Source organism: Temnothorax nylanderi, unplaced genomic scaffold (genome assembly GCF_030848795.1).
Source record: "Temnothorax nylanderi isolate EJ_2023f unplaced genomic scaffold, tnyl_v1.0 TNYL_tig0040_pilon, whole genome shotgun sequence".
In the NCBI taxonomy this organism is placed as follows: domain Eukaryota; kingdom Metazoa; phylum Arthropoda; class Insecta; order Hymenoptera; family Formicidae; genus Temnothorax; species Temnothorax nylanderi.
In genome coordinates this window covers 997,380-1,022,928 of record NW_027249102.1, presented here as the reverse complement: position 1 = coordinate 1,022,928, position 25,549 = coordinate 997,380, and the positions used below count along the sequence as shown (strand labels likewise).

At 37.2% G+C, this 25,549-nt stretch overlaps 1 pseudogene; it reads right to left on the bottom strand.

Annotated features, from left to right (window-relative positions):
* Positions 1–4,995: 4,995 nt before the first annotated feature.
* Positions 4,996–25,549, bottom strand: part of LOC139771491 (insulin-degrading enzyme-like) — a 42,881-nt pseudogene continuing 22,327 nt past the window's right edge.

The following is a 25,549-nucleotide window of genomic DNA, read 5'->3' as shown; positions in this document are numbered from 1 at the left end:
TAGCGAGATCCTTTTGCTTTCTTTTGTATCACATATTTAAGCTGAATCACGAGCAATGTAAATTCGATGCTGTCGGTATTAATGCCGAAACACTTCAAATTCCAGAGATACGTGCTGACTTCTTGTGCAACAGTGGCAAAAGCGTGAAATAGTTTTTCGCGCGAAGTATAATTGATTTCATTAATCTGCGGATTGAATTTATTGCGCGATCGTACCACCCACCTACTTAACGCAGCCTCGCGGATCGCCTCGCAGATTGATAACCGGGTATCAATAAGGCGTACGTGTTACACGATAATTCCAACAAACGACGTCGGGGTGCGGTCTCGTGACTACCGACGAGAGAGAGAGAGAGAGAAAGAGAGAGAGAGAGAGAGAGAGAGAGAGGGAGAGAGCCATGTGCACGCCCGATCACCGCGCTTATTATTACAACGGTCGACACAGTATCTCTCGCATCGTGTTAGGCGTGAAACGGTCGGGCAGGTCAAGACCCCGTTCCTTATCCCCCGAGCCGACCGGTGAAATGAATTCCTCGCGACTGCCCGTGCACATCCGTGTGTGCGAACTCGTATACACGTTGGCGTATAGCGATATAAGCAAGCGTATATACACGCCGCTATTTATGGGTTATTAACGTCACTGAGAAACGATCCAGAACCGACGGACTCGTGGGATAAGAGGATACTTCCGGCGATCGCGACACTGATAATCCATCTCAAACCTGAAAACGCGTTCTTGACGTGGTACAGACTTATGACAACCTCTCGCGTTCTTTTTTTTAATCTGTTATATCCGGGTGCTGATGCCGCTTTTGATGCCGATTAATACGATCGTTACGATGCGACGTACACGATTCAACTGAAGTATCGAAAAAATATAACGGTCCAGTCTCTGGAGAGAAAAAGAAGCGTAATGAAATGTGATACTGGGATCATCCAGGCATTATGTATTGCGTCAGGATGTAATACGAAATTAAGATGATATAATATGCAAGCTGTTAAAAAGTGTAACATGTGTGTGAAGCTGTTAAAGAATCTAATGTGTGGATTTTTTTATTTTTTAGTTTGAAATATAGCGTGAACAATCCATATATAAGTTTAAATAGCTTTCCCAATATTTATGCAACATTAAAACTTACGTAGATATTCTTACATACATTTTTTTAAATATTCTTAGTTTTTATAAAACGGTATGATTACAAGCTAAAATTATAACGATGAAAATAAAGAAATGTTTAAAAAATTACGCGGCGATAAGAGAAAAGACTTTTGTAAGAACTCTAATAAATATAAGAGCGATACGTTTTAGATGAAGAAAGATGTCCCTTCGTCGTTTTGGGTCGGGAAAAAACGATACTGACTCATTTGTCGCGCCGGTACTTAACTGCAAGTTTTGGTAACGTTGGAACTTTTCGTGTTAATCTCTCTCAGGGTACCCCAACGGACTCGTCCCTCGCCATGAAATAACATAAAACTTTTCGTTTCTCCGAGAACCACCCTCCCACTCGCACTCTTCCTTTCTCCGTGACGTCGCTCAGGACTTTTACTTTTAAATCATTCAGCCGATGCCCGTTACATTATTCAACCACTAAAACCTCGCTATGCGGATTTCTGAAGAATCTCAAGGATCCCATCGTACCCCGCCCACTTTTATCCTTTTCCTCGCTCCAAAACCTCTTCCCCCCTACGTGTATTTGCACGGCCGCTTCTTATTCTCGAATGCCGATGCGCGCGAGTCTCGCGAAACTTCTCGCGAAATTCCCTCAATAATTCTTGTCCACGCATTAGCATTATGGCCGCGTCATGAAAGTTCGCATGAAAGTGAGTTATTCGGCTTCGCGACTCACGTTTTTTTAACGACAGTTCTGTATCCTATATTCCGGATCTGTATATATTATTCCGGATCACTTGCATGATCTTATTGTTAGTAAGTATCGAGTTGGTCGAAATCTCAGCAATCCTACTGAATTTCTGCAATAGCATTTTATTAATAAAGAAACTACATAAGTGAAGTCGGTTCTGTATTAATTATTTCAAAATTTAGAAATCGTATCTCCATTGTGGTTACCTACGAATCATTCAGTATCTAACTTTGAAATACTATTATTTTTAATGAGATTGACACGATTTATGCGAGAAGCAATAATTTCGAAATTAAATCTTTTATATTTCCTAGCAAAACTTTGATAGCTCTATATAGTTACGCAATTGAAGATGATAAAATCTATTAATAAGGCGCTTGATTATCAGAAAAAGACTAAAATTAACAATGTATATACCTATTTTTACTATATATAAATATACTATATATATCTTTGAGAAAAAGGGAAAGAAGGAAAATAAATTAATCAATTTAATTATTTATTGCAACTAAAAGTCATATAAACTCATAAAATACATCATTATAAATTTGATAAAAAATTACAAACATTTTGACCGTTTTGATAGTTGTAATGATAATATTACAATAGCGCTTACACAATAACGCTGCTCAGATATGACCCCAGAGCCAATTACATATACGTGTACAACGATTTAATATGAAATTCGTAAATCTAATGTCCACTTTTGGATGGTTTCCAGGCGGTGCACCGCGGTGTTCGGAGATTCTACCCCGAGATCGTCGACGAAGCGAGCAGCCAGGCTATATCCTGCGCAATAAGGTAGGAATGTTCTCACAGCTTATTATATACTAACATAACGCCTTTATGGTAATTGTCTGCGATAGTAACACTTGGATTTGCGTTTTGTGCGAATTATATGCTTTATGTCTCGGTGAGAAACCTGTTAACGCTTGTTCGCGGACGTGAAAATCACGCGTTTGTCTTCGATAATTCGACTTAATTTCCTTCAAACCTTTTACCAATCGTATCGCGCTGTTTATCACCGCACTGCTAGGCGATAACGTCCACTGTGTGACTGATAAACTGACAAATGGGAGAACTTGTCCATCTCTAGGGAAATAATTGGATTATGCGGAGATGATTATCGCGGCTATTGTCCCGTTTTTGTCGGGTGATCAAGGGATAATAAATAAAATAACACTTATTGCTTTGTGTGAATAGAGTGACGTTGTCCTTTTGTATAACATGATTGGTGATGTCGTAGCTTAATGAATCAAGCCATGAAGAATACAATAAAAAACGCTTAATTTATTCATTTATTAGAGATTCTCTCTAAATAGAAAAAAATTCATTTATAGTATAAATGCGGAGTAAATTAATTTTGTACATACATAGCAAACTACAAAAAAAACTATCATGCAATGTGTAATATCGACAACAAACGACAATATAAGTAAATCGATTATGTAGACAAATGAAATCAAAGCAATGCGACATGACATGTTTCGTAAATCGGATGTTTGACTTCATGCATTATTCGTTATCTGATTCGGTGAGATGTTCCATATGACTGATGTTTAGTGCTTGATGCGTGTTAAAATGGTATTACGTCGCGAAATGGAGCGAAAACGGGAGGTAAAGGAAAAGCACCTCGTAAACGCGAGAGAGAGAGGGGGAAAAATGCAACATATAACACGGAAATAAATATTCACGTAACGAGATGCAAATCGATTTGGTGAAATATCGAGATAGACGTACCTCGTAATATAAAAAAAATTCTACTGAGGGAATTTACATGCAAAAACGTGTATACGACGAGGTATTGCGGCGCTTCTTTTCAAATGCTCTCTATATGAATTTCGATCAGTTTGGAGTGTATCGTTTCTTAAAAAAGATATCAGAGCAGATTTTGTATCATGAATGATTGAAAATGTTATCAGTTTTTAATTGAAATTACTTGGATATAATTTAGTTTTTAATTGATAAAAAAGCTACTGAGGTAAAGTAGCTATAAGTTATAAAGATGAAAAAATTATGAAAAAATTTCACTCGAGGAAATTCTTCGTGAGCGAAGACCGACTCCCTCGATCTGGCAAAGAACCTATGGATGGAGGAAAATATCGGGCATACGCCCCTATGTTCTTTTCCATATAAATTAAGGCTGCCCATTCGAGTCCACGTCAATCGGAACGAATCGCGCTGGTGGCGGACGACGTTTAAATTAACTTCAATCAATCCCTTCATCCGCCATGCCAGTTATTTATTGCCCGCGCTCCGGTGAATTCTCATTCGAGAATACGTTTTCGCATACACGATCGCCTACATGAATTCTAATTACGCCTTTTTAGCTCTCAGGCTTTCGTATTTAAAGGTTCGATATCTAGGTCAGGTGAGATTTCAAATGCAATTTGTCGTTGCGGTGAAGTTTCTATTTACTTTACTCCGTCCGTTTGTAATTGGCGTTCAAGATTTTTAAGGAGAAAACAATTTAATAGGTATTTCATTGCTGCACAATGTGATATTCTCTTTCTTTAACGTATGTATATACGATACGATAAGTTGAATTAATCCAATTTTATGGTTATTAAATTATAAGATCGTTGAATAGAGGAGTAAATTATAAGACATTATGGGAAATATTTAACTGAAATGTGAGTTCTTATTTTTGCAAGCTTATCTGAGGTACTTCAATATTTATCTTGATAACGAATGTTAAATCATTTAATTGCGATTGGATTCTCGATTATTTTTCTTATTCTTGCATATAATATTACTGTAATTGCAACAGGAGTATTAGTATCTGTAATACTTCTCAGATATTTCACAGTCGCTGCAAAATGTCGGTGTATACAAGTCGACGTTAAACAGCCACTTTACTTCCATTTTATGTTACTTCCTCTCCTCCCCCGCCTTATTTTCCCTTTGCGACGGCGAATGATTAATAACGGCACATTACGGGCTTGTAATTAATCAGAATAATACCGCCACACATGCAAAAATTATCAATTTACACCAGCGCGCCATTTAGCTTCTATTTTCTGGAAGTTGATTAAATTACTGTACTAGATTGAGGCGCAGAGCGGAGGAAGGAAGCCCCAAATTGTGTGCGCCACGCTCTAATAGTCTTCAAATAGAATTTATTACATAACGTATTATTCGCTATTCGGATTGAGTCCAGCGAGTCTAATGCAACGTCGACCGCAACGCGATGCATCTCTTCCTGGGTTCTCGCCCACGGGGAAGCTCGTGTAAAAGTCGGCGTTAAACAGAGCCCTTGCTTCCACCTGAGTGATTAATAACATCTTGGCGAACGTTAAACGCTTGTGCTTCTTCAGATTAGCCTGGGCAAAAATCGCCAAGTTTGAATGAGAACGCGCATGCTCGCGCCCTCCAAACTAAATAAATCACTTTAGGAACGGCCTTCCTACGCGAACGCTTTTTCGCTTCTTCCTCCCTCGTCGCCAATTTTTTTTCTTCCCGCGACTTGAGTTATGGCAAATAAAGGAGCAAAGACGGAAATATGCGTCGCTATAAAAATAGTATTTTCCTATGTTACGTTATGAATAAAATCAATAATTACAGATATTTATTAGCGCAAGTAGCAGTTTGTAAATTATAAAAATTACAACAATATTTTATATATAAATGGCACAGATAATATCACGAGATAAAAAGACATGAAAGCAATCGTTGGAATTATATATTATTTATAGGCGCATCATAATTATTAAATTATTAAAATTTATGAATATATATATATATATATATATATATATATATATAATGCGTATTAATTTTTTATTAAAAAGTAATTTATTGTCATAGAATTAAAAATTAACGTATTTGTTAATTTGCAAAGGGTTATTTTATTAGAGAAACTTTACTTGAAACTTCTCGAAATCTTAATTGAGGAGACTCAATTTAAAAAATGCGAGTGGCTCTCTCGCGCTCCGCTGACGCGAAAAAAACTCGAGAATGGTTCATCGGAGCATTTCTCTCGTCGCGTATATATATGTGACGTAAGTACGGATGTAAAGTTGAAGCTGCACAAAGCTCTTACACGGCCCTTTTTCGGTTTAATGACATCGTACAGCGTGCGGAAGGGCGAAGTGGTTAATGGGTGCAATGCCGAAACGTTTTTCTCTTCTTCGCGATGACAGTATTGTTATAAGGCGTATAAACATGGTGAAGCGAATAATAAAAGAGACACCCGAGCGTGTAATTTGCGCGCGAGCATCGGGATAAGATACCAACGCGGAGGAGAATGGCGCTATCGCGAATGAAATAATGAATAAAGAAGCGAGTGTCGGGCGCGCAAAGTATCCAACACGGAAAAGAGCGTTCTTTCCCCGTAACGACATCACCCCGCGATGCTTTACGCGCTCGGCGTATCATAAAGATAAAATCCACTTTCTTGTCTATCGCTCTTGGTATCGCTCAGGAAAACATAATTATACGCCCCGCATTTTTTTATATCGCTATTATATAAGAGCTTCGCGCTGTGCTGGTTTACTCCGATCAATTTTGCACGAGTCTCTTGTTAATCGATGTTTTCTACAATTTTCCCGTGTTTTTAATTTTTATCTAGAAATTTTGAAGTAAAATTTTACTTTATTCGTCTGTTAATGTCTTATACTCAAAATTATACGAGCTTAAATTACGTGCAAATAAAAGAGATTTTATTTTAGCAATTGTTTTTTAATGTATTAAATTGCACATATTTATATTATACACTTGTTATCGTTTAGATTGTTTATTATATTTATTTGGAAAAATAAATGTCGATTTAATCAACATTTACATCATCATGTTGCGGACGTGGATTGAAATGCCGAGAGGAAAAGCGAAAGGAGACGAGTACGTGGAAAAGGTTGCCGGAAAATTGCGGAAGTTGTTACTCTGCGTGATAAATAAAGTCGCGCTTTCTCGCCGGCGCGAAAGAATTGATCCCCTCGGCGTACTTGGCGTCGTCGTAATGTCGAGTACCACCTAGAGTTCAGAGGGTATCGCGTAATCTTTAATGGGTCTAATAATTTTCACTCTTCTCGTTCCGCGATAAATCGTGAGACCTGCCATGCCGCTTTCTATCACCTTTCGCAGGCTGGTTTCGCTCGAACTTGTGTGACGAAGAGAAACAATCGATCTTTTTCATTTTAGACATTCTTATCATAGGCTTGACACTAAATGTAACTATCTTATTTTATGTTAGTTTCCATTGTTCAAGTACCTAAAGCGTAAAATGCAAGAAAAAACGCTTAACTTTTAGAGGGCCATGAGACGTTAATAATGACTTAAAATCAGTGTCATATTTCGCATCTTATTATATATTTTTTCCTAGAGTGAAATTGTCGTGACTTAAGAAAAAACCCTGTAGCTCATTTTAAAGATTAAACAGATCTGTTCCATGTAATTGTAGCGCAATTACATTTGCTTTATATATATGTAGATAGACTAGCAGTCAACCGATATCGACATGTGATTAATTTTAATTGCTACAATGCTACAAATTATTTAATACTTTTTTAAAAGAAAAACTGGAATTAGCTACGTTCTAAAAAAAAGTTGAAATTGATATCTAACTTTAAATCCAAATTTCAAGAATAATATGTCTATCTTTGTTTTAATCGGGAAATAAAAATTAATTTATTATTACATTTTTCCTGAAATTTTTACATTTCAAGAGGAATAAAATTGTGTGATTTTAATAAATCAGGAATATGTATCGCTATATTTTCCGCGTTCAATTTAATTTTATTTATTTTCGATTTATTAAAATCACAATTTTTGATTTATTAACATTACACAATTTCATCCTTTTTGGGACGTAAAAATTTGAAAAGCAACGAGTGATAATCAAACAAAGTGATAATCAAATAAATTGATTCGATCAAATATTTGTCCAATCTTTTCCTCTTAAAAATTAAAAAGATTCTCATTCTTCAGAGAAACATTTGCTTTGATGTGCGATAGTGACCCATCGACTGCAAAATATAAGAAACGAAATATTCGGCATGTATATATTTCAAATGTAACGTTAAATATTTCATGGCATAGCACTCGGAGGGTGGTACTGTTTTTATATCTATGACGTATGCGCGCCGTTGCGTATACAAGGTCGCCGCGGCGCGCGGCGCGCGGCGCGCGGCGCGGCGCCGGCACCTGCCATTCGTATGGCGTGCCTCGGACGGGTATGAAGTGGCGCGTGCCGCTCCACGTATCGTCGCACCGTTCCTCAGAATGCGATGCTACCTTGTGATTACTCGCCGAATGGTGATTCACACGATTGATTAATTCGAACTAACATGATCAACAATTCGTAAGAGTTGACGGCGTTATAATAAAACCGCTATATTTCTCTTCACGCGATTTATCTCTTGGAAGTATTTTTATTTGGAGGTTAAGCTCCTCTTTGGTTATATAGTAGCGTAGGCGCTTTCAATCCTGCTTTTGAGTTATATAGCGCATTCTTTTGGAAGTAAAAACCAAAGCGGGATATAGAACTTATAAATTGCTTCGCGATTGTCAATTGCCTTTTTAATGATCCTTCGATTCAGATTCCGATATTATCTCGTGCGTTAGCCAATTGAAAATGACAGGCACATCGTATAAAAAAAAAGTCGGCGAAAAATTTAAAATACAATGCAAGACACTATACATACAAATCCGAATAGTTCATAATAGAAAGTATAGCAATCGATAGTACCGACCGCTTATAATTAATTCGGTATCCGAGGAAAAGAATTCGGTATACTTACATTACTTAATTTCATGAATATTTCGTGGTAACGATAAATTGGCTGATACGGCCGGCGCGCTCGACGACCCGTACTTGTTTTTTTTTACGGTGTGTATCGTGGTATGCGTGTTTGCGCGTTCATCTTGTTATCATTCGCGCGACAAGACTCGAGCACGCAGGCATTAGCTCCGTTCATTATTGTACCACTCTTCGAAACGCGATCGCGATAGGTATGAGAAAAAACGAAATCATTCTCTACGAATGCTTAGCGATGAGCAACTCGTGTCACTATGTAAATTATTGTAAATCTTACAATTAATTACTTGTGACCGTATCGAGGAAAATATTTTACGTAACTTATTCGCTTTAAATCGAAGCCGTAGCGATATTCAGTGGAAATTATAGATTGTTTATAATAATTACGCGGATAATACCCGCTTCTTCAATTATATTTTCGGATATTGTCGGATTAGATAAGATAGAAATATTATTATTTTTCAAACTTTTGGTAAAACGCCGCGAATAGGAACCAGTTCGCCGTAATCTGATGATTAATGCGCACGCCAATGTAATTAACAGTATTTTCGCGAGTGAGTGCGTTGTGTGAGTACCGTGAAGAAAAAACAGTAACGGAGGAGTAAGAGAAAAGAGGCAGACTTGGATGGCATTGGGCGACGGCGGAATAGTTATGCGGTAAGCGTTTTGCTATTTATTATTTATTAGTTGCGGAATTACTCACGTATTCTTGAAATGATGACGATAGCGCCATTATGTGATGTAAAAAATGCATATAAAGTACTCTTTTACTCGCTATTTTGAATTACTTACTGTTTAATCAAATTATAAAACTTTGATTAAATCCTACATAAAATAACCTGATATAAAAATATTCTGACAAATATTTGAATGGTCAATAAAACTCTGAATTTTTTAATACTCTTCACTGTAATGAAGCGTATACGAAAAATATTTAGAAGATACGAATTTTTCGCGAGGCATTCGAGAATTTTTCGATTACAAGAAACGGCCATCTTGCGCGCCAGCCACTGCTCTAATTGAGGAAACTTCGCGGAACTCATTAGTCTCGCTAGTGTCACTCATTTTCACCACAGGCTCGCGCAATTAAAGAGAGCGACACACCGGAAGTAGTTTCTATCGCGCGACGTCGACCGTGCGGTCTTATCGTTTTTTTTTTCTCGCGCCATTCGCCGGAATTTTCCAGTGGCGAAAGTATAGCTGACATTGGCTCTCGTTAGTCGTGATCGCGGCCACTCACGTAAATCACCCCCGGAATTCCACATTCGCGCGTCGCGCGATGCAGCTTTCGCCCCGTGTCGCCGCTTTCTGTATCTCTCCCTCGCACTCGCGCGCGGCAAGAAGGTAAATGTTGGCAAGATTACGATCCTCGCTAAATTTATTCTATTAATTAAGTTTACCTGCTCCGTCGCCGCCTTTACACTGTCGTCTCGACTGTCGCCGAGATGGTCAGTCCGATGGAGGATAATACGAGGAGAAACTGCTTCGTAATTCGTGAAGATTATAATCGCGCGAGAAATCCACAATACGCATTTTCACAAGATCTATTCGACGACTGTACAGAGAGAAGTACGTCAAGCGGCCAAGATCTAAACTTAACCGTTTCATTTTTAACATCATGGACGCATTTTGTCTTCCCTTAAAATACGTGAAACGTATAATGTGTCTCAAAATTATTCACGGAAAAAAAAGATTAGCTACTGTAGCAAATTTAGTTGTAAAATAGACATAACTAACATTTTTTGCAACGAGAGCTATAATTTAGCAATACCTTTCTTTTAAAGTTTTGCTACTATTGCTAAATTAGTTCTCGCTGCAAAAACTGTTAGTTATCCCAATTTTACAACTAAATTTATTATAGTAGCTAATCCTTTTTTTCCATATTCAATCTGATCATATTCTTATCTTATGAATTGAGTATTTACGAAGTAAATCATTCAGTACACTTAGGAATAATTGTTATATTTAATTAAATTAATTACGGTCTGAAAAATGTGCCTCAAAATTATTTATTCTTATTACGTCTTAATCTTATAAATTAGGTACCTATAATTATCATTTATGAATTAAGTCATTTTCAGTACGCTTAGCTTTAAATATTATCTATTTTATTTAATTAGTTACGATCTGACAAGAATATATCAGGATGAACTTTGCAAAGAACTCGTATTTAACTTTACGACTTAAAATACTATAAGAAGCCTCGTGCTTCGTTCTCTTTATCGTTCTGCCGTGGAAGACAATTTAACGCGACGCAGTCACAAGTTTTCTCGGAAGTCTGTATCAATTGCTGTGTTTTCCACCAGCGATAATCGGGTGTTAACTACGCGCCGTCAAGGGGCGGCGTCGCGTAGAGGGTAGGCATGAGGGAGAAGGAAGGGGGGATACTCGGTGCCGGCGAAATTTCGGAAAATTTATGGCTGCGACCTCCGCGAATTTCGAGAAGGGGCGAGAGAAACATCTTAACGAGGGGTCGGGCTATCGGCGAGAGCGGATGCGCGTTCCACTTCCGGCGGGGATGGGACGGCGCGGTGCCGTCGCCGGGGAATTATTGCGCCCCTCGTGCGCACCCCCGCCGGGTCAACGCGCGTCGAAACTTCGCCGGGTGCTGTCGCGCACCTGCAACAACGGTGGCATTCCCTTTAGTCGAGAAGCGGCCTCCACGCTCCGATAGTTCGGGGCGGCGCGGTTCGCCAGAAAATCACATACGATGCTCACATTAATGCGTACACGCACGCGAACCCACACGCATACATACCGGCTGGAGCATTCATGCGGTCGTATTGCATTAACGGAAGAAAGGAGAGGGGTGCGAGAGGCGATGAGCTTAATCAAATTAGTAACGTTCCCGTCATATTCTGGAGGAAAAGCGCGCGAGGCCGGTAATAGCAGTGTATAACTGACGATCAGAAACGGTACTCCGAATTTTCTGACATCAAATTTATTAAGTAATTTTTGTATATTCTTTTTGATAGACAAGAGTTAAGGCTCACACAATGACACAATGATCAGTATTGAGATTAAGGAGAGGATACGTGAAAAATTTTGATCAGAAGCTTACAAAATAAATCTATGCAAAATAGAAATATTATTTTATGAAATATATGTTCTTCTCTCTTATAATTATAATATATTACTCCGACAATGTCGCAGTATAAATTTTTAAACAGAAGTTTTATTATATTTTATTGTTCACGGGAATATGTGTCATATTATAATGAGGTGTGTGGTTATAAATTTTGTATAATTGAGTTTTATATGCATTTATTCCTTAAATAATGATTATGTTTTCACTTGATATAGCCACAATTTCTCTCTATATGTTTTATTTCAATAACGTTTATTTTTCAACTACAAAGATGATTACATGAAGTAACTGCATCATTTTCTGTTGCATTTTCTTTATCTTACACAAAGAATTTTCTATTGTAACAATTTTCACGATTCGTACTCTATCGGTTGGATGGAATGAATAAATAGAGTATTTGTGGCAGGGAAATCACTTTTTAAGTCGGTCATGTACGAAGGAACATCCGCAACACATGAGATTACATATTAATTACATCGGCCATCGTAATGGCTGTTCTATCCGTGACCCGCGTCATTTCGCGCATGGCCTAATAATATATTTGTCATTATTCTGGACCAGTTGTCCGCGCGCCGTATATTTTAAATAATGCGTGCGACGTGCGGTGCATCGCGCCGTGCAAAATTGCAATTGCAGTTTTCGCGCCTGGCCGTGCTGCTGGTCAATAAATTACAATTGTTCGTCGCACATAATTCTCTGTTGCATTAATAAATATCGTACGCTCCATCGGGCGCCATGCTGCGCGAGCTGTTTGTCCATTATGTTGTCGGTTCTTTAAACAACAAAAGAAAACGCGGGGTCGCGTGCAATATCTATGAATAATGGATTTCTGTCCGTTCACTGTTAAAAAAAAACCAGATGTGTTAAATATACGAAATGTAATAAGAGAAGAACGCCGAAAATTGGCCTCGACAAATTTAAACAAATTCTTTCTTTTTTCCCTTTATAGAAAGTAGAATTATCATTCGACTTTATTCCAAATAGGATGGCGTACATTTATATCGCAGATTACACCGGTCGATCGATCTGACTTGTCTGATATTTAGACAGGAACTTACTCAATTCGTTCTCGTACACACAAACCACTATTGTTCGATTATTTAGAAAGCGTTTGTTGACTTAAACTATTGTTTAGATGAAATTAAAAGTACGCCGCTATCTGTTACCAAAATTCTAGCTAGCGGTATGTCGATGTGGTTGGCAGCTCAAATATTGCTCAGATTAAATAAAGCGCGGGTTTTAGTCACCCATGATGTGGTGCCTTCTATGATTTTACATCTTTATAGAAATCTTTCGGAATAGACAATTAATTTTCCAGGAATCGTAAAAGCTCTGATCTGAAACACAGAATGAAAAGGTTTGCAAGTTCCGATTCTCTTCCCGGAAAAAAAATATCGAGGTAGAGTTACAGCATTTTTTGGAGAATACATAATAGCGCGACTCTATTTTCGTTATTTTTCACCGAAATTCCGTGTTTCCACGCATCGGCGCTCACCGCTGCCATTTCCGCGTACGTTGATGACGTTTACACTTGCATTTCCGTCCTAGTGCCGCGCGGATCGGCGACTTCATACCGGCGCGGCGCGGCAGATGCAATAAATCTCTGTCAGGTTTCGGTAACATCATGGCGTCCATCCAGGCAGCGATACAGGTATACGTACGTCGGATAACGATTTGTGCTACTTACTCAACAATTTACGTGCTGGTTAAACTGGGTTAGTTAGCAACAAAACAACTTATTCGAGCTACGCGCGGCTTTCCGAACATTGTCGAATACTGGCAAACTGCATGTGTCGGTGAAACATCTTGCCCACCGTCGCACTTTTCAGATCCGTAGTATTGCGGTATTATTCCTCCGGACGAAGTTGAGTTTAGACTCGGACGAAGTAGACTTTCCTAGGTACCATTGAATGTGCACAGTGCTCTAGAACTGTCGCCATTTCTTTGAATTACAGATACTAAAGAATAGACCTCGAGAAGTATGGCTGTTTCACCGGTGCACCGGTAGTTTTTAAGTTGTAAATAATTGAAAATAAAGCGGTAGTTGTAAGTTATTCTGTATAATAAATAACATTAAAATGATGCATATATTTTGATTGCAAACGACTTCGTCTTTAAGTATCTTTAATTATTTATAATTATTATTAAATAAATCATTTTCTTTTTATAAAATCAAATTTGCTTGAAATTAATAAGGCTTTGTCAGCTGTTTGTTATCTTACATCGCAATTTGCAGAAACCGGTTAGCTTCAATGGTTTATAACTTGGTAACTTGATAACTTAATGCAAACGAAAATTATATCTAACAGAAGTTTATGAAATTTCATAACAGGGCTAGAGAAAGATAATTCTCCTAGGGTGTACTGTTTGTAATGCAAAATAATGCCTATGACTTATGAATATCTGCAGCAAAAGAAAAAAGAAAAAATTTAAAAACAGCGATTTTTTAAATATAACGCTGCGACTAAATCTGGTGGGGAAAAATTTCTCAACGCGAACTCTTTCTTCCTCTTTTTTATAATCAAGCGCTTTTCACTTTCAGTGATCCTTATTTCGCAATTTCTTGAGGAGATACATTTTTTGCACTTAAAGTATTATAGGAATAAAGCTTATCTACCGTTTTTTTCGTTGTAACGATGCAAGAGAAGTATACAAGATAGCTGAAAACTCGGTTATTTGCGGTGAATACTGTAGTTTGAAATAAATTATGTCATTAGGCACATGTGATACAATACATAGCTATTGCAGTGATTATTTAAAAAACATAGATTTTCGCCACTTAATTTTACAAAATTCATATACCTATTCATAAAAGTCCTAAAAAATTTCTAGATATATCTAAAAGAAACTTATCACTCGAAGACTATTGATGTTGAAGTCAAAGAGTGTGTTCGTAGATAAAACAGAATCACATGGCACGCTCTTTATATGCGAAGTGCAAAACGTATCTATTGCGCTTTATCGAAAAGCTAGAAGGGAGGTCACGGCATACGGTTATTAAGGAGGAGCCGGACGCGGGCTAGTGCGCTCGTTCGTCTCCGACGGACTCGTTAACATTATCTTCGGGGGTTGTAATGCGGTGCATGCGGTAGCCCATCTCTCGAATCCCAGAGATTGCCCTAACGAATTTCCTGCCCGCGGGAAGCACGATCGTAAATCACTCGTTACCGCGAATCGCTCGTCGTAATACCCCCGGATCTGGGCGCGCGTTTTTAACGAGAGGGCCTGGAGGGTGCGTGTTTTCCATGTCGATGAAAACACGATGGTGGCAACGACGAATGATGATGACGGCGACGACGGCAATGATAATGGCACTTCGAGACTCTCGTCAAGTAGTTAGTAGTTAGGTATACTGCGCAATGTATCGCGCATTTTGGTTAGTGATAATGAGCAATCAATGCTCTAATGCACTTCTGCAATCGAAATTATATTCTGGATTGCACGTAACTTTCTCAACTCTATACCATTTTAGTTATATTGGCAAACGCTTATTTTATTTTATACTTAATTACACGTTACATGAAAAAAATAAAATAAAATTAAGAAGAGTTGGATTCAGTGTTTGAAATGTCGAGATATAATCTCGCATGATCTTGTTTAGAAAAATACAAAAGTTTTCTCAATTTGTAATGGTTTGCACAATTTGTTTTTATATCAATTGGATGCACATAACACATATTTAGAATATAATATATGTTACATTCGTGAGATTAAATATCCGACTTATGTGCGTGCACACAGCTCATACTTTTATTATATATTTTCTTCTATATTGTTTAAGTCTGTACATTCACACACATCGAAGTTGTACGTCTGACTCATCGCATATTTTGCGGAAACATGCACATTCGTACGTTGACTCAGCCGACTACGCAATGTTCATTAGTGGCTCGTAAAGGCTCGTAAAAGTAAAATGATTTGACATTTAACAAGGAATCGATGAAAAGATAACCGATCATGAATGCGCTAGCCGACTGTTTTCTCCACTGTTTTCAACGCTTTCTCTTTTTCTTTATATCTTCCTCTCTCGTTTTCTTGGAATTTCTTGGATTGGAAACCGGTAAAAATAACATGACTAATCTTTCAGTTGCTGGAGTTTCACCATCTTGTCACTTTCGCATCGACATTGTTGAAGAAAATTAGTACCCGGTCCTTTGTATAATTAAATAATCGATTAATTGAGACTAAAGTGACGCTCGAGGGCTGATCGATTTCGAAATAAAAGTGATTTTTAGATATATATATAAAGTAATATATTACTACGAATATGTCGTGCTGGGTATCAATATGCTCGTCATAAAAGAAAAAAGTTATGGAAAGAATGACAAATCTTTCTATATACTCACAAACTTATATTATTTATTTAAATATTGATATAATATATTTTTATATATTAAATAATAATAATATTAATGTAATTAATATTATACGCGAGAATTGATAAGCGAGAATATTCTTATAAATTCCAGTTTTTAAATATTTTTTAAAAATTACCAGAACTGTCTTTTGGTTTTAGCTTTGCAAGAAATATGTAATATCTTCCTAGTGCTATACTCCCTATCTAGAAATGTATTGAGAATTTTTATGGATCAATACTCTATATATCATTATAACTTGCATTGGGTGTCGCGTGGATGGGCGGACATCCAGAGTACCATATATTTCTCATTTTCTGAAACGAATTGCGCGTCCGCGAAGACTGTCTTCCTCTAGACACAAGTTCGCTTGATCTTCTCCTCCGTTCCTTCTGCTCCTTTACTGACTGCGTCTATAAATAAAGGGAGAGGCGAGGTAAGTGCGGAGCCGGCAGGTTGTCGTCGGAGTCATTAAGGGTAGTGCTTCGGTTTCCCTTGGAAGCGCGGGTTTCCAAGCGCGCTTGTGCGCGTTGCGTCGACGAAAACGCATGCATGCACGTAGATGTGTGTACGTATACATACGCAAACACGCGCCGGAGACACCTCAGCAGAATGAGAGGTCGAGAACTGACTCGCACTGGCGTCGAATTATCAGCTTGTTTCTCATGTGAAACGTTCGTTTCTGCAAGTGCAATTTATTGCAAATTATGTACTTTAAAGAAAATATTTTGATGCAGTGCATTAAACAGTTTTACCACAAAATGGGGACCATCTTGTAGATAAAAATTGTGGAAAATTATGAAAATTACGCACACATACAGGATTCTTCAAGATAATCGAGTTTTTTTACGATCCATATTCATATCCCAGATTAAATAGAATTTACGGACGTAGTTACGGTTAAAAGATTCTTTAATACAACTTTTTTTCGTCAAACAATATATTTTGATCAAAGGGAGGAAGGGAGGAAGACGAAAGAATCTGATGAGTTTTAAGTCTGGAGTTTTATAGCTCTGAATTAGACAAAAAGTTGGAACGTTGTTTCGTATGATGCGAGATGTTTTCCCTCGGGGGGGGGGGGGGGTGAATTTTATGAGATGGTCAAAAGACGGGTACATTCTCTATTATCGCAAATAGTAATGCAAACTTGCCCTCTCGGCGCTCCTTGCGGAGTTTTAAACGCGCCATCAAATGAAATATTTCAACGCCGTGAATCATTGATGTCGCCGTTGCGTTGTAATCATCGCCGTGCGCTCCCACCAATTACTTTGCCCGTCGTGTTATATCTTTCGAAGGGGGCAGCTAAGATCGTACTTCTCGAATATAGAGCATTCCTTCGAGAAATTGTAACATATTTCTTTATAATTTTAGAAACTATATCACTTTGTGTTTCCTGTGTAAAATTGAAAATGAGAAATCTCAAATGACTTGAGCATATCCGAATCAGTATATCCTTTTACCGCTAATGCGTGCTCTTTCCGTGAACGATTCGTGTCTTTGTCAAGATCTGCGTATGACAGAAATGAAAAAGGCCGTCTGAAGTCTGACATTGGCGAGTGTTTCGCGCGAGAACGTCGACAAAGGTGCTCGTGTAATTTTCGCCGCGCTTTCACGGCTGTAGCCGTGATTTTCTAATATTCGGCTGCCGCGTAATGAAGACCGGGTTGTTTGCGGGATGTGTATAATACCATGAAAAGAAACGAACGTACAAAAGACCGCGCGATGCAATACGGTGCGACATGTATCTCGAGTTATTACTGATGTTTCCCTTGTCGGTCTCATCGCGCACTTGCATAGCGTGATGCGAAAGGCTTTTATAAAAATTTGAAATGGCTGAGATTATTAAAGTTAATTAAAGCGTCGAGAGGTTAATCAAAATTATGTTTTATACATTTTTTTGCTACCCAGCCGGTGTGTGACGAAGCACATTCAAAACATTTTTCTTTCTGATGTGAATATATATAGCACTAGAAATATTAAAAATAAAAAAATATGTAAATAATCTTTCTCTCTCTTTCTCTCTTGTACTTTTATATAGATTTTTTTTTCAATTTGAATTACATAATATACTTATATGTATAGTGAAAACTGTGAGTTTTTGATATATTATAGTGTTACCTTTGTCTCTTTAAGGATTGACGCATTATAGTGATTTGTATCACAAGTAGACAAGTGACATAATCACAATTTGTCATTCTTTGCAAAAATAACGGATATTAGTAAACGAAGTCCTCTTCTCTTCTTCATCTACTCGGCTTGGAGACGTGGCGATCCAATTTCGTGCAATTCACTACTGTGATCTTTTTATCATTAGCGGACCGTACATATGGCTCATACTGCGAGAATTGCATAATTTTGCGCAAGTTCCATGCCGCACAAATGGAGTCTCGATGCGACAACCGTAATTCGAGTAGGGGCTTATGCCACCATGAGAATATCGGATAATGAGCAAACAAAGGGTTGAAACTTGTTCTGACAGAGTCAAATGGGGAGAACATTTCAACGAGAATTCTTTGGCATCGGCGCACCGATCTCGTGCGGCGTGACGTAATTACATAAATAAGTTTTAATTGACATCGATAAATTATTTTATCAATTAACGATCGGTTTCTAGATAAATGCAAAATAAAGATTGAGGTTTGAGAGAATAAATACATTCTAGTTTTTCAAACACCTGCACCACAAACTTTTTGATTATAAATTCTTTAAATTAGGGATAATAAAATATTGACGAATTAAGTGTAAGACATGTAAATATATTTATAACGAAATATGAATCTTAAATGATATATTTATCTAGAAGAAAAACTTTAAACATATTTTAAATATATTTTAAAAATTATATATACCAAGACATTTAATATTGCAAATTGACAAACCACGATAAACGAATAGATGCTCCGTTATAATTTTTTGTTGCGTAAAATTATCTTGTAATTTAAAAGAAAAACATACTATTAAGTCTTTTTACGACGCCGGCTGGTTATCGCATGTACCTACTAACTAAGGAGATTATTACAACGTCGTGCGTATGTTCGTCCAGGGACGTTAGATTAGCGGCAATCATTTACGACTCCTCCTGCGACATTCAAACCGGTAGAGGCGCGTGTCACAAGGCGCGCGAGAAAGGGTTCGGCTAATCACTTTTTAACTATATTAGCACCGGTAAGCCACCCTTGTCTGCCGCGCTGCACCCTCGTCGCATCAAAAATAGATTACACCGCGCGTTTGCGTCCCGATGTATTCTCTCCGGCCACGGCGGAGCATGCGTCTCCGCATTACCGGTATATTACGCCGGTAATATATAAACGAGCACGACGGCGAAGGAAGTGCAACCGCATTAAAAATGAAAGTTCTTTTCGCGACGGGAAAAGAAGGCCGCCGCGCGCCGCACCGCGGCCGCCGCGAAGGAAAAGCCGCGAGCTGTCGCGTGTTGGTCCGACAAAATGCGAACTTATTTATTCAGTCCTCGGAATTTGTATACGTAGTTTCTGGCGGAGTGAGTGGCTGGACTCATAGTTCTGTAACGAAACATTTAACGTTGCTGCATGATTTGCGAGCTTGGTAAAACATTAACTCTTTGAGGTATTTCAATGTATTAATGCGATTAAATAGCTTCTTCAATGTCGCACGCGCTAAAATGATAAAACATTGACTCATTTATTCTGCAGTAGTTATTATTTGTGTATATGTTTTAGACAATGGAAGAACATTTTTACACTATATTAAAATAACAGAAAATAACAGAAATAACAGAAAAATTAACTTCTTTTTGTATCAAAATAGATTTATTACTATTATTTAGCAGCTTAAGCGTTAAGCTATTGATTTAATATGTCATCAGAAAAGAACAATGCAAGTATTCGCTTACGGAAAATAATTAAAATGACGATAAAATTTATGTCGCTAAGATGATGGACTTACTTAGATAATAGAAAATTGTACTCCAACGATGCTGCGCGTGACCGAAAGAAAGAACAATCTATAATCGCGAGAGAGGGAGCATTCAGAAAAGAGTACGTTTAGCGGGTGGGAGAAATAGGGGAAAGCCGAAGAGTGTTTTCTAGATCCGAAGTTGCTGCCACCGCAAGACAATCTTGCCGCATGCCTCCGCTAATAGACTGCGCACGTCAGCCTTTTTCCCCCAGCCATTTCTTTTTTCCTCCATCCCTCCCGGGCCGTGCGCGATCTTCCTCCACGTCGGATTCGCTGCCAGGACGATGGATAACCCCGGGGCCCTAACAGCCGTTTAATTTGTGTCTGGCTCTACGTTTTTGTGCCGCGGACGGTCCTTCGTCCGAGCACGGAAACAAGACGCCCGCCTGCGCGACGACCCTTCGCCTTGGCTACTTGTTGTAGCCTGTCCGAGTGTTTCAAGTGTTTTTCGAATCTCCCCGTCCAAAGTGAGAGCGTCTGATGGTCTTTCGAGCCGTTGACATGGCACCCGTGACAATAACAAATTGGTTTGGTCTAGTTTAAAGGATGAGAAATTTTAGGCGAGCGAATGGGAGTGTGGTAGTTCAAACGGCGGCAATTCACGTAGTTTGTAATGATATCGTGTAATTCGATATTTATATATATAGCATGATATTTATAGTACGATAGTGGGTTTCTTTATTTACTCCGAAGTTTAATTTATCTTTTTTCTTAAGCTAACAATTATTGGAATCTTAACTTTGGCGCAGACGTCCTTCTTCTCTGACAGATTTTGGATATTTAGTCTCACGCTGTGGATCTTGATCAAAATTACAAAGCAGGTCGACCATCTTACCTCATTATTTACGTAGACAATCGTACATATCTAGCGAGATTCCCAAAATACAAAACGAGAATAAACATTCTATGTGGGACGAAGCGAGAAATCGAGAATAAGGAATTATAAGAAATAAATAAGCGCAACGCGTGTGTAAATTAATTAGATAGACATATTTGACTTTCGCCATGTCTAGACAGATTCAAATGTGGATAACGTGTAATAGTAATCTAATATCAATGTCAGTCGTAGTTTGTAATGAACGAAGCAAACAGCTACAAATGCTTGTTCAAAGGAAACGTCCGTTTTTAGCAAAGTCGTGTATATATGTTTCTCACCGAATGCGCTTTTCGCATTTAATAATTAAATGCGAGCGCATTCGCTTGTCTTATACTTTCTGAATTTGCGAACATTAAAGTTGCTTTCTATACTCTAAAGAGTGTGCAAACATTTCTCTACATTGTGAATTATTATCGCGAAGCTCTGATGGTTTTACATACATCTGCGGAAATTAAACAGTAACTGCGAGAGATGTGCACATATTCGATAAAATAATTTAATTTATTTAAAATTTTCTGCGCGATGAATTCGTTAAATTGGATTATTTATCCAATAATAATATCAATTTTGCTTATGGAAAAATCAAGTTGAAATTAACGATAAAAAAATAGACAATTTAGAGAAGGGTATATTTAAACGTTCTCTTTATATTAAAATTTATTTCCGTATCTTTAGGTTGGGGAAAAATTTTCTGTATTTTTTTTTTAGGGAAGCAGTCCGAGAGTTCAACGTTGAAATTTGTATTTTAAATGTCCGACATTCTGCGGCACGGCGCAAGCTCACCAATTATTCATCTCCATCGGACGATGGAAAGGCGTGTCTCGTCTCCGGCGACACTTCCTAATTCCTAGACAACGGTTGGAAGATCTAATTTCCTAAGCTGTCATTCACGCCACCAGAACTCCGTGCCTTCGTCAGCGGTGCGGACGGTTACGGATCGTTCTAAGGATCCGTTTAAGTCGGAGACGTGTTCCGATACGCTCCGAAAATTTCCTGCGGCAAAACATCCCGGCGGCTGTAAATTTACTTTTACTTTTAATACGTGATCATGCGTGACGCTGATAACACAATAACACAATTTTATATTTCTTGAAATGACACGAGATTTATATCAGTAATTACAATTTTTTGTTGATAAAAGAGTACTTTTTTAAATATTTAGTTTTTTTTATATATATAAGTATTAAACGGAATTAACGTTGTTTTTAAAAAGAATTTAAAATAATAAATTTTATTGTAGCAACCTTGTGACGAAACCGTCTTAGAACATATAAAATATAATTATAGTTAATTGCAATCAATTGCTTATAACTTTCAAATGTAAATGAATGAATGATATAATTGAGATGTTAACACTTCAATAGCATTAAGTTTCAAATAAGATACCGATACATTAAATCGTCCTTAAAATGATTTTATTAATAATTACTACGGCAAAGCTTTCGCTGCTTTTACATGCAAAGTACAGCGGGGAGTCTATGAGAGAAGGGGAGGACGCGGAGTCGAATTACACCGGTTGACGTCTCCAGTGACTACAGTAATAATATGCAAATTCGATACGGATGGTTGAAACGGTTTCCAGAATAAAAGTAATGCAACGGAGCGAAAATGCGCGCGCACGCTCGTGTCGGGGCTTATAAGCTTTAAATTTGTTTTGCGCGCAAGTCCATTTTGCCTCCCTTTCCTTCGACGGTGCGCGAAACGGTTTCGTCATAAGCTCTTAATACCGCATTGCAAATTCACGCGGGATTTTTTCGCGTTGCTGTCGGACTCGGATTTTTTTTAACCCTCTCCCTGCTTCCCCTTCCTTCCCCGCGTTTTGTAGGATTAGGAAAAATTGCGGTCTCAACGCAGTCTCGTGAAACTTGTCAACATATATCTATTAAGAACAAATATTCACTTTGTCAAGGGAAGAGACTAAGGGGGTGCATAAATACTACCTTGCATCGAAACGTTCAAGCGAAAGCTTGATTCTTTAACGATTTTTTAAATTACTATTTAATCAAACTTTTATTCTCGATAATATTGCTGTATTATCCAGAAAACATTGTACTGATTGCTTGATGTAACACTTGATTCATTATTTTGTTATTATATCATAGGCGAAACCGAGTAGATAAATCTTTAAATAATAGATACTATTATATACAATATTAATACAACTTTATAGAGAAATTATCTTTTTCTATTTTCTAATACTTTTTTAACTCTAATCAAGTTTATTTAACATTTTCTTTAAACTTTAATTTTTCCGATAAATAATAATTTAAGTAATTATATTAGGTAAGCCATTTAATAACTATTCTCAATGAATATTTTTGTGCTCTTGAGAAATCACTGCAATGCTTTCTCTGCCATATTATTTTCCATCCAGAATATGTTTCTTTACGTCGTAAGATCTTTTGCAAAACTATTTGTTTCAAACTATTCGGGAAAATCGAGCGTTTTAAGCTTTATCGCGCGTGCGTGATAAATGTTCGTCAATATCGGAAGAATGTAACACATTCAATTGTTATGCGTTACACGGACGAACGCTTTGTGGCATGATAGGGTAGATTTGTCGGATCGCGTTTAGATCGATACCGGAAGGCAATCGGAATCAAGGGAAGGAGCGGACAAGGACCAATCGGCGAAACGGATGGTCTAATTTAATCTTGACTAAGCTCGCGAAGAAAATTGGCCCGCGATCTGAAATGGCCGTCCAAGGAATCGCAGCTGCTCTCTTTGCACTAACCAGAAATCTTGTCCCGACTTCGTTAAAAGAAGAACACGCGAAGAACCTCAGCACGGACACGAACCTATTAAAATCGCCGTTTGTAGAATTACTTTTGCTTGTCGTCGATTTTCGCGGAAAAATTCCAGCGTCGCTAGACTTTCGTAATTAACAAATCTCGACAAGCTCGTGAAATTTAATTTAACTGCAAGTATTTCAATTTATTGCATTCCCTGAATTTTGCGAGGCAGCGAGCATTTAGCGAAAGGTAAATTAGATTTGTATATTTATTTAAGGTAATTACGCGATAATTTTTAATTAAATTAATTAAATTTATTAAATCTCTCTTAATTTGCACATTAATTCAATTTATTCAATAATATAATTGTATAATATATATAAATAAATTGTAGAGACTCACATAATTTCCCACAGCTATAACATTACACAGTTTTAGAAGCATTAGTTTATCATATAATTTTCTCTTATTCTGCATTTTTATTATACATTTTGCATTTACATACACATAAGCAATAATAGTAATTAATTTTTTATTCAAAATTAATTTATGCATAATTTTATAACAAGCTACATTAAAAGGCATTACCTTATTTTGGCTGTAGTTCCGAAAAGCCCATACTTCTGATCGTTCTGAAATTTTGTATACTATTATATTTTGATATGCTAATTATGAATATGTCAATGAAAATTGGCGCAAAGGTCATTTTCTAGGTAAAAATTTAAAAAAAAAATTTTTGCATATTTTTTAATTATCTAAATAAATATACATTTTAGAACAAAAAGTTTCAAATAAAAATTGTATATCTCTTAAAAACGCAACTTTTATATTCTATACGCTATTACTGTAAAAGCAGTACTTAACGAGAAAAATATAATGTAAGAAAAAACGAGATAGCGCGTCACTAATCTACAAGATATACAATTTTTATTTGAAACTTTTTGTTCTAAAATGTATATTTATTTAGATAATTAAAAAATATGCAAAAAATTTCTTTTTTTATTTTTACCTAGAAAATGACCTTTGCGCCAATTTTCATTGACATATTCATAATTAGCATATCAAAATATAATAGTATACAAAATTTCAGAACGATCGGAGGTATGGGCTTTTCGGAACTTTATCCCTTATTTTTTATGATTTATACATATCTTATCGTCATATACGCAACTTTAACATTTCTCAATTTTAATCTTTTCTTTATTATTAATTAATCGTTAACATGTATCTATATAAACACTCCCACGCAAACGAATAGCTATAGCAATGAAAGGTCGAGGAATCTTTAACAAGCGCGATCTAATCCTGCAGTATTACGCGATCGGCACGATCGCAATTAACGAAATGATAAAGTGCGTTCGGTCGACGCGAGGAACCGGCGCGGGCGGGCACGCGAATCCGGAAGAAAATGTATCGATGTAGCAATTTTTTTTTTTACTTATGACATAACGGCGAGTCGTGTAATATCGTAAGTTACAATCGATGTGTTGGAGCTTACGCGAGTAATGCGTACGTATTTGCGATTTGCCGTACACGATCATCAGCCACATACATATTCGCGGTAACCCCTTCGGGTCTTGACTTTTACGTGTCTGGAATTCCTAGGACGGATCCGCGCTATACGGACTTCCAGCAGCTGGATATGCATACCGGGTGAATCCGAAAAGCGAAAATCCGTGGAAAATACTTTCTTAAAATAAAATTTGAGAGTTGCATTGAATCTTCAAATAAAAATTTAATAGCAGTAGAGTGACTTATTTAAAAAAATCAATATTTATTTAAAAAATTATTGTAAAAAATGATTTTCTCTTAATAATTGTGCAAGATAGCATTGTAATTTTATCTTTATTTCAATTTACTATTGTTTTTTACATATTGCTCCTTTAAATAAAAAGATCATATTCTATTATTGAATTATCGACGAGTTTGCACTCATCGCACTAAAT